Source organism: Dioscorea cayenensis, chromosome 20 (genome assembly GCF_009730915.1).
Source record: "Dioscorea cayenensis subsp. rotundata cultivar TDr96_F1 chromosome 20, TDr96_F1_v2_PseudoChromosome.rev07_lg8_w22 25.fasta, whole genome shotgun sequence".
Classification (NCBI taxonomy): Eukaryota; Viridiplantae; Streptophyta; class Magnoliopsida; order Dioscoreales; family Dioscoreaceae; genus Dioscorea; species Dioscorea cayenensis.
Window position 1 is genome coordinate 13,421,232 of NC_052490.1, and position 8,735 is coordinate 13,429,966.

General features: G+C 32.4%; 1 pseudogene; it reads right to left on the reverse strand.

The window, feature by feature from the left end:
• Positions 1 to 8,132: 8,132 nt before the first annotated feature.
• Positions 8,133 to 8,251, reverse strand: LOC120251999 (annotated as a pseudogene).
• Between the last annotated feature and the right edge of the window lie 484 nt (positions 8,252 to 8,735).

Here is an 8,735-nt window from a genome sequence, read left to right on the forward strand (position 1 = left end):
CATACACAAGGGGGGTTCAGTGAATTTTAACAAAAACAAAATATACACGAGTATATAAAAGAAAAGCAATGAAATACAACTCGAGACAAAATAAAAGATAAACTCGGAAGGAGAATACTTTCGGAGTGTAGAAGTCCAAAATAGCAATACTAACATAAAAGAAATAAAAGAAAAGACGCATCAAGCCTTGTTGTCATCTGGTGTCGGCTCTGGTGCTGCTGCTAGTGCTGCTGTCTATGAAGAGGATGATGCTGGTGGATCGACCGGTGCTGGGATGGGTGATGGTGGTGCCGGAGATGCCTGAAGGGTCCGAGGTCTCATAACAAATGGTGATGTCTCATCTCGCTCTAATAACTGTTGTAGAATGTCGAGACGGGATATCACCTCCGTGTGGTTCGCAGCCTCTAGCGCACGAACCTTGGGCAAATAACTCTAGAGCACCCCCAAAGCACTCTCAAGCCTCTCAAAATGATCATGGGCTCGAAGTGGAGAGAAGATGCGCACCGGAGATGGCTCCTATGCTGGGGGAGGCGCATCTGTATCCATCTGCGTGTACTGAGGCTCGAGGACTGACTGAGGACCCTCTTTAGCATCATCTCCTTCCTCTGCTACCTCTAGAGTAAGTGTGGCCAATATATACACACAAGGACTATATCTGCGCACCAGTCCCACAATCTCAATGTATCCAGGCCTAATGGTGAAGTTATGGTCATTTTCATAGCCCCACGAATGGCGTCCAGCAGACCCATGCCCAGGATGAGTCTAGTAATATACGGGCCTGAGAAAATGGCACCCACTCTGGTACACTGGCCCTAGTGATGCAAATACTCAGCTAAAATATGTCCCAAATGAAGCAGTTGTCGCTGCACGATCGAATACAATTATAATAATTCCTGTCGACTTAGGACTCCCGTGCTATCACCACGGCCGTTCAGCGACCAGCTCAAGATGGCATGTAGTTGATGGTAGGCCGGTCGGGAAAGGCACGTGGCCTTAGACACTCTAGGCTCATACTGCGCCTGGTCACACAGAGTGTTGTATGCTCTACGAGGAGTTTAAGCTACCTGGATAGTCTGTCAGTAGTTGGTCATACTCCTTAGTGTCGGTGAACATCTCCTGATACAGTCCTATCCGGGTTGAAAACTATGTCACGCTCATACTGTAATGATGTTCGAGTGCTCTAAACTGTATAGCGTTGATACTGTCAAATCTAGCATAAGATCGGCCGAACTCGAATGATGACAACACCTCAAGGATAAGAGTACATATTGCAGACTCTCTAATCAACAATAACTGCCTCCAACCTCCTACTAAAACGAGATCCTCAACCTCATCAGCAAACTCATCTCCCTGCTGTATCTTTCGCAATATGCACGTATCTGGGAAGCGAGACTGTCTGAACTTAAGCTTAGACAATCTCTCAAATTGGACATGGTGCTCGGGGACAGTGAATTCCATGTTCTCTGGCTCAGGGAATGGCTCACGCGGGCACTTGTTAGCTTGTTTCTTTGTCCGGGGTGCCATATCTGTCCAAATTGAAAAAGAATTGATCAAAGAAACTCACAAAATAATATTGCAAAAATCCACATGGTCGTGTGGAAATTCCACAGGGTCGTATGGATCCACGGGCCGTGAAACCCGCACGGCTGAGCATCACAAAGCCAAAAATACACCTTAATATTATTTCAAACTTCGTTCTAAGCATGCACAAACCATATAATTATAGAAACAAAGCAAAATTCATCATTTTAATCGATTAAAATAAAGTGTGGTGAAGAAAAAAAGAAAGAAGGGTTTATCGACAAGCTGAAGATAAAAACTTTCTAAATCAGCCGGAAAGTAGAGTAAGTCTCCTCTAAATCAATGGTGCAAGGTTTGGAGAGTAATCGTGAGTGTTTTCTGAGTGACTAGGAGTGCAAGAATGAAGAAAACTGGAAATATTTTAAAGGAAACCCGCGGCTCTTGCATTTCTGCACATCCATACGGGCGTGTGAAAATTACCCACGCCCATGTGACTCCCCAGGAAAGACCGAGAAGGGTAGATGCACGCCCCTGTATGCTCTCAGGAAAAACACTCAACCAGGTACATTCTATGGTTCAAGTGTGTGCTCAAAAGCAATGTTGCATCTATGGTTCTCAAATACACCATGTTTTTCTAAGATATTTAGATTACCTAAGCAGTTATGCAAATCAAACTAGCAAGTTATGCAAACATAAGATTAAACACAAGAAACCAAATGAACTATGTGAGCATTAAAAATCAAGTAGTCAAAGCATACCAAAAACATAGTTCACATCCCAAGCCACCGTGGATGGGTAGCCCCTTATGGATGGGTACAACAAGGAAAACATTGATAAAGAACTAGAGATAGAAGACATGAATCTCTTCTCCTCAAGATAATCTTCCTTGTCGTGCTTTGTATGCTTAACCCTACATCTATTGGGCGTCAAACTCTTCCTTGATCCCCTTAGAAGATATGGTGAAGCCTGATCTTTGCCCTTTTTAAAGTCTTCCTGGTCGAGAGTAAAATCTCCGAACAAAGATGAGAGCAAACCCTAGAACCTGGAGTTAAAAAGGACTATCATCGAGCTCGATACAACCTAAGCACGATTGTACTTAGACCGTGTTTCCATGGAATGGTTTTGAGTGAAACGGTCAAGTGTTCGACTAGAATTTCTAGTGGGAGGAAGCGCGGTCGTGCTTGGACCGAGCTTCACTTAAGCATGATCATGCTAGGAAAATCCAGTGTGTGCTTCCCCTGTTACATTGAAAATAACTCTAGCATGAGATTTCTAGGTGAGTGACACAATCGTGCTCCAACCATGTTCGCCCTGGTGACACTCCCCTGTAAGCTTTTTCACTTGATTGGAAAGAGGCTAGGTTATTCAGGAGGACAGAGCACGATTGTTCTTTGCCCGTGCTAAGCTTGAACACTTAGATATTTCTTCAATTTTCACTCGATTGGTAACTGGAGTCACTCTTAATTTCTTCAAGCTTCTCAATTACTACATCATTAATACACATACCCAGAATAGCACCTTATGTATATAAAATTGTGCTAAAATGCAAGCAAAAGCATGAAATAAGGGATAAGAAAACATTATATGGATTGCACTCACCACCTATCTTTCATTCAAACTCTGAATCCTATATTTTCTTTTCTTTATATCTACTATTTTTGAAAAAAAAAACCTAATGTTATGTTTTCTTTTCATAATGGCTCCTAGTTTTTTGAATCAGAATACTAATCCTATTTTGTTTATAGAATACCTTCTATTTTTTAATGAAAACACTAATCCAATGTTTTTCTTTTCGCAATGTCTACTGATTTTGAATCAAAACCCTAATACTATTGTTTCTTATAGTAATGTTTCCTATTTTTCAATCAAAACCCTAATCTTATGTTTTAATTTCAGAATGCCTACTATATTTAAACCAAAACCATGATCATATGTTTTAGTTTTGGAGTGTCTTCTATCTTTCAATCAAAACCCGAGTCCTTTGTTTTCCTTTCTTAATATCTCCTATTCATCAGTTTTGAATCAAAACCCTAGTCCTATGTTTTCATTTCGGTATGTCTCATTTTTTTGAATCAAAACCCTAATCCTATCTTTTGTTTTAGAAATCACTACCTATATTTTCTTTTCATATTTCTCATATTTTTCAATCAAAACCCTAATCTTATGTTTTCTTTTACAAATACCTCCTATCTTTTTGGATTGTCTCCTATTTTTTAATCAAAATCTTAATCCCTTATTTTCTTTTTTGGAATGTCTGATATTTCTTTATCAAAATCATAATCTTATGTTTTGTTTTGGGAATGTCTGCTATTTTTTAATTAAAACCCTAATCCTATGTTTTCTTATAGTAATGTCTTCTAATTTTCAATTAAAACCTTAATACTATGTTTTATTTTCAGAATGCCTATAGTTTTGAATCAAAATCATAATCGTATATTTTCTTTTTAGAATGTCTCCTATCTTTCAGTCAAAAACAGAATCCTATGTTTTCTTTTTTTACTATCTACTATTTTCAAATTAAAACCATAATCATATGTTTTCTTATAGTAATGTCTCCTATTTTTTTCAATTAAAACACTAATCCTATATTTTCTTTTTGGAATGTCTTCTATTTCAGAATTAAAACCCTAATCCTAATGTGTTCTTTTGGGAATGTTCGCTATTTTTTTCTCAAAACCCTAATTCTATGTTTTCTTTTAGGAATGCATCCAATTTTTGAATCAAAACCCTAATCCTATGGTTTTATTTTTAGAATACCTCCTTTTTTTAATCAAAACAAAAATCATATGTTTTTTTTCTCGTAATGTATCATATTTTTTTAATCAAAACTCTAATCCTAAGTTTCTTTTGGAATGCCTCCTATTTTTTTCAATCAAAACCCTAATCTTATGTTTTCTTTTTGGAATGTCCACTATTTTTATGTCGAAATACTAATCCCATGTTTTTTTTCTTGAAATGTCCCATTTTTAGGTTTTTAATCAAAACACCAATTCTATGTTTTGTTATAGTAATATCTCCTATTTCTCAATCAAAACCCTAATCCTATTTTTTCTTTTGAAAATGTCTCATATTTTTTTAGTCAAAACCCTTAATCATACGTTTTCTTTTCGGAATGTCTACAATTTTTTAATCAAAACCCTATTCCTATGTTTTCTTATGGTTGTCTCTCCCATTTTTTTATTAAAAACCCTAATCTTATGTTTTCTTATAGTAATGCCTCATATTTTTAAATAAAAACCCTAATCTTATGGTTTATTTTAAGAATGCCTACTATCTTTCAAACAAAACCCTAATCCTATGTTTCCTTTTGGAATAAATCCTATCTTTCAATCAAAGCCCGAATCCTATATTTTCTTTTCCTAATATCTCCTATTTCTTAGTCTTAAATCAAAATCCTAATCTATGTTTTATTTTCGCAATGTCTCCTATTTTTCAATCAAAAATCTAATTCTTTCTTTTCTCTTCAAAATGTATGCCATTTTTCAATCAAAACCCTAATCCTATGTTATGGTTTTGGAATGTGTCCTATTTTTCTTAGTTTTGAATCAAAACTTTAATCCTTTGTTTTTCTTTTTGTAATGTCTCATTTTTTTGAATAGAAACCCAGATCCTCTCGTTTGTTTTGGGAATGTCTGCTAATTTTTAATCAAAACCCAATCCTATATTTTTTTCTGAATGTTTCATATTTTTAATAAAAACCCTAAGCCTATATTTGCTTTTCGGAATGCCTCCTATTTTTAAATCAAAACTATAATCCTATGTTTTCTTTATGAAATGTCCACTATTTTTAAAAGAAAATTCTAATTCTATGTTTTTTTAAATAATGTCTAATATTTTTCAATCTAAAACCCTAATCTTATGTTTTCTTTCCAGAATGACCACTATATTTGAATCAAAACCCTAATCCTATTTTTCTTTTTACGATGTCTACTATTTTTAAATCAAAACTCTAATTCTATGTTATCTTATAGTAATGTCTTCGATTTTTCATTCTAAACAAAATTCTATGTTTTCAATTCTTAATGTCTTCTATTTATCAGTTTTAATCAAAACTCTAATCCTATGTTTTCTTATAACAATATCTCATATTTTTCAATCAAACCTTTAACACTATGTTTTCTTTTCGATATGTCTCATATTTTATAATAAAAACACTAATCTTATGTTTTCTTTTGAGAATGTATACTATTTTTCAATCAAACCCCTAATCCCATGTGTTCTTATACTAATATCTCCTATTTTTCAATCAAAATTCTAATCCTTTGTTTTATTTTTTTAAAACTATTATATTTGAATCAAAACCCTAATCCTATGTTTACTTTTTAGAATACTACTTTAAAATAAACATAGGATTCTTGGTTTTGATTGAAGGATAGGAGACACTCTAAAAATAAAGCATAGTATTGGAATTTTTACACAAAAATGCGAGCCATTCCGATAAGAAAATGTAGGATTGGGGTTTTCGATAAAAAATTAATAGAGATTCAAATAACAAAAGTTAGGATTAGTGTTTTGATTAAAAAAATGAGACATTCCAAAAAGAAAATAAAGGATTACGGTTTAATTCAAAACATAAAAATAGGCCACATTCCAAAAAGAAAACATGGGATTAGAGTTTTCATTCAAAAATAACTAACATTCTGAAAAGAAAAGATAGGATTTAGTTTTGTTTTTGAAAAAATTGGAGACATTCCGAAAAGGAAAAATAGGTTAGGGTTTTGATGCAAAATTGATAAATAGCGAGACATTACGAAAAGAAAACAACATATTCAGGTCTTGATTGAAAGATAGGAGACATTCCGAATAGAAAACATATGATTAGGGTTTTGATTCATATATAGTAGGCATTCCGAAAAAAAATCATAGGATTAGGGTTTTTAGTTAAATATAGTAGGCATTCCGAAAAGAAAATATAGGATTAGGGTTTTGATTCAAAACTCAAAAATAAGGCACATTACTATAACAAAACATAGGATTAGAGTCTTAATTAACAAATAGTAGACATTCCAAAAAGAACACATAGGATTAGTGTTTTGATTGATAAATATGAGACATTTCAAAAAGAAAACATAGGATTAGGATTTTGATTGAAAAATAGGAGACATTACCATAAGAAAACATCGGATTAGTTTTTTGTTTCAAAAAAATGAGTCATTCCAAAAAGAAAACAAAGTATTAGGGTTTTGATTCAAAACTGAAAAAAAAGGACACATTCTAAAAAGTAAACTTAGGATTACACTTTTGATTCAAAAATAGCAAACATTTTGAAAAGTATATTAAGTATTAGGCTTTTGATTGAAAAATATGAGACATTCCAAAAAGGAAACATAGGATTAAGATTTTGATTAAAAAATAGCATACATTCACAAATGAAAACATTGGGTTACAGTTTTCACTCAAAAATAGGAGCCATTCTGAAAATAAAAAATATGATTAGGGTTTTGATTGAAAAATATGAGACTTTCAAAAAGAAAACATAGCATCAAGGTTTTGATTAAAAATCAAAAAATTGTAGACATTCCGAAAAGAAAAAATAGGATTAGGGTTTGTTTCAAAAATAGCAAACATTCGCAAAAGAAAATATAGGATTAGGGTTTTGATTAAAAAATAGCAGCCATTTTGGAAAAGACAACATAGGTTATCATTTTCATTGAAAAATATGAGACATTACGAAAAAGAAAACAGAAGGTTATTATATTGATTAAAAAATAGTAGACATTCCCAAAAAATAACATAAGATTAGGGTTTCCATAAAAAAAATAGGACGCATTCCAAAAAAACTTAGGATTAGTGTTTTGATTAATTAATAGTAGACATTCTCAAAAGAAAACATAGGATTAGGTTTTGATTGAAAATATGTGACATTTCAAAAATAAAACATAAGATTAGGATTTTTATTCAAAACTGATAAATATGTGACATTTAAAAAACATAGGATTAAGGTTTTAGTTTGAAAATATGAGACATTTCGAAAAAGAAAACATACGATTAGGGTTCTGATTGAAAGATAGGAGACATTCTGAAAATAAAACATAAGATTAGGGTTTTGATTCAAAAATAGGGGCATTCAGAAAATAAACTATAGCATTAAGTTTTTGATTGAAAAATATGAGACATTACGAAAAAAAGCATAGGATTATTATTTTGATTCAAATAAGCAGACATTCCCCAAAGAAAACATAAAATTATGGTTTTGATTTAAAAATAAGACAAATATATAAAAAAACTTAGGATTAGAGGTTTGGTTAAAAAATATGAGACACTACAAAAAGTAAAACATAGAATTATTGTTTTGAATAAAAAATATTTGACATTCCCAAAAGAAAACATAAGATTAGAATTTTGATTCTATAATAGAAGGTATTCCGGAAAACATAAGATTTGGACTTTTATTCAAAAATATGAGACATTACGAAAACAAAACATAGGATTAGGGTTTTGATTAAAAATCAGGAGAGATTCCCCAAACAAAAGATAGGAGACATTACTTTAAGAAAACATAGGATTAGTTTTTGATTAAAAACATAGGTTAGTGATTCATTCTTTTATTATTATTGTTATTTTCTAATTAATAAAATCATAAAAATAAACCATGTAGCAAAAAAGGGGGAGTGGTGCAACACAGGGACTTCGGAGGAGGTCACCTATCATAGTACTACTTTCATGAAAACTCGCTTAACTTCAAAGTACTAATGGGATCCGGTGCTTTAGTGTTGGTATGATCGCACCCAATAGAATTTTAAAAATATTGAACATTTCCAAAAGAAAACATAAGATTATGGGTTTGATTAAAAAATAGCACTCATTTTGAAAACAAATATAGCATTAGGATTTTGATTGAAAAATTTTAGACATTACTAAATTTTATGTTCCCTTTTGCAAACAAAACTCGAATCCTATGTTTTCTCATACTAATGTCTACTATTTTTTTGAAAAAAATAGGAGACATTACTATGAGAAAAACATAGGAATAGGGTTTTTCATCCAAAAATATTAGACATTCCGAAAAAAAAAACAATGGATTAGTCTACTGATTCAAAAATAAGAGACATTCCCAAAAACAAAGGATCACGGTTTTGATTCAAAACTAAAAAATAGGACACATTCCGAAAAAAAAAACAAAGGATTAGCGTTTTGATTAAAAGATAGGAGAAATTCTGAAAACAAAACATAGGATTAGTGTTTTGATTCAAATATAGTGGGCATTCGGAAAT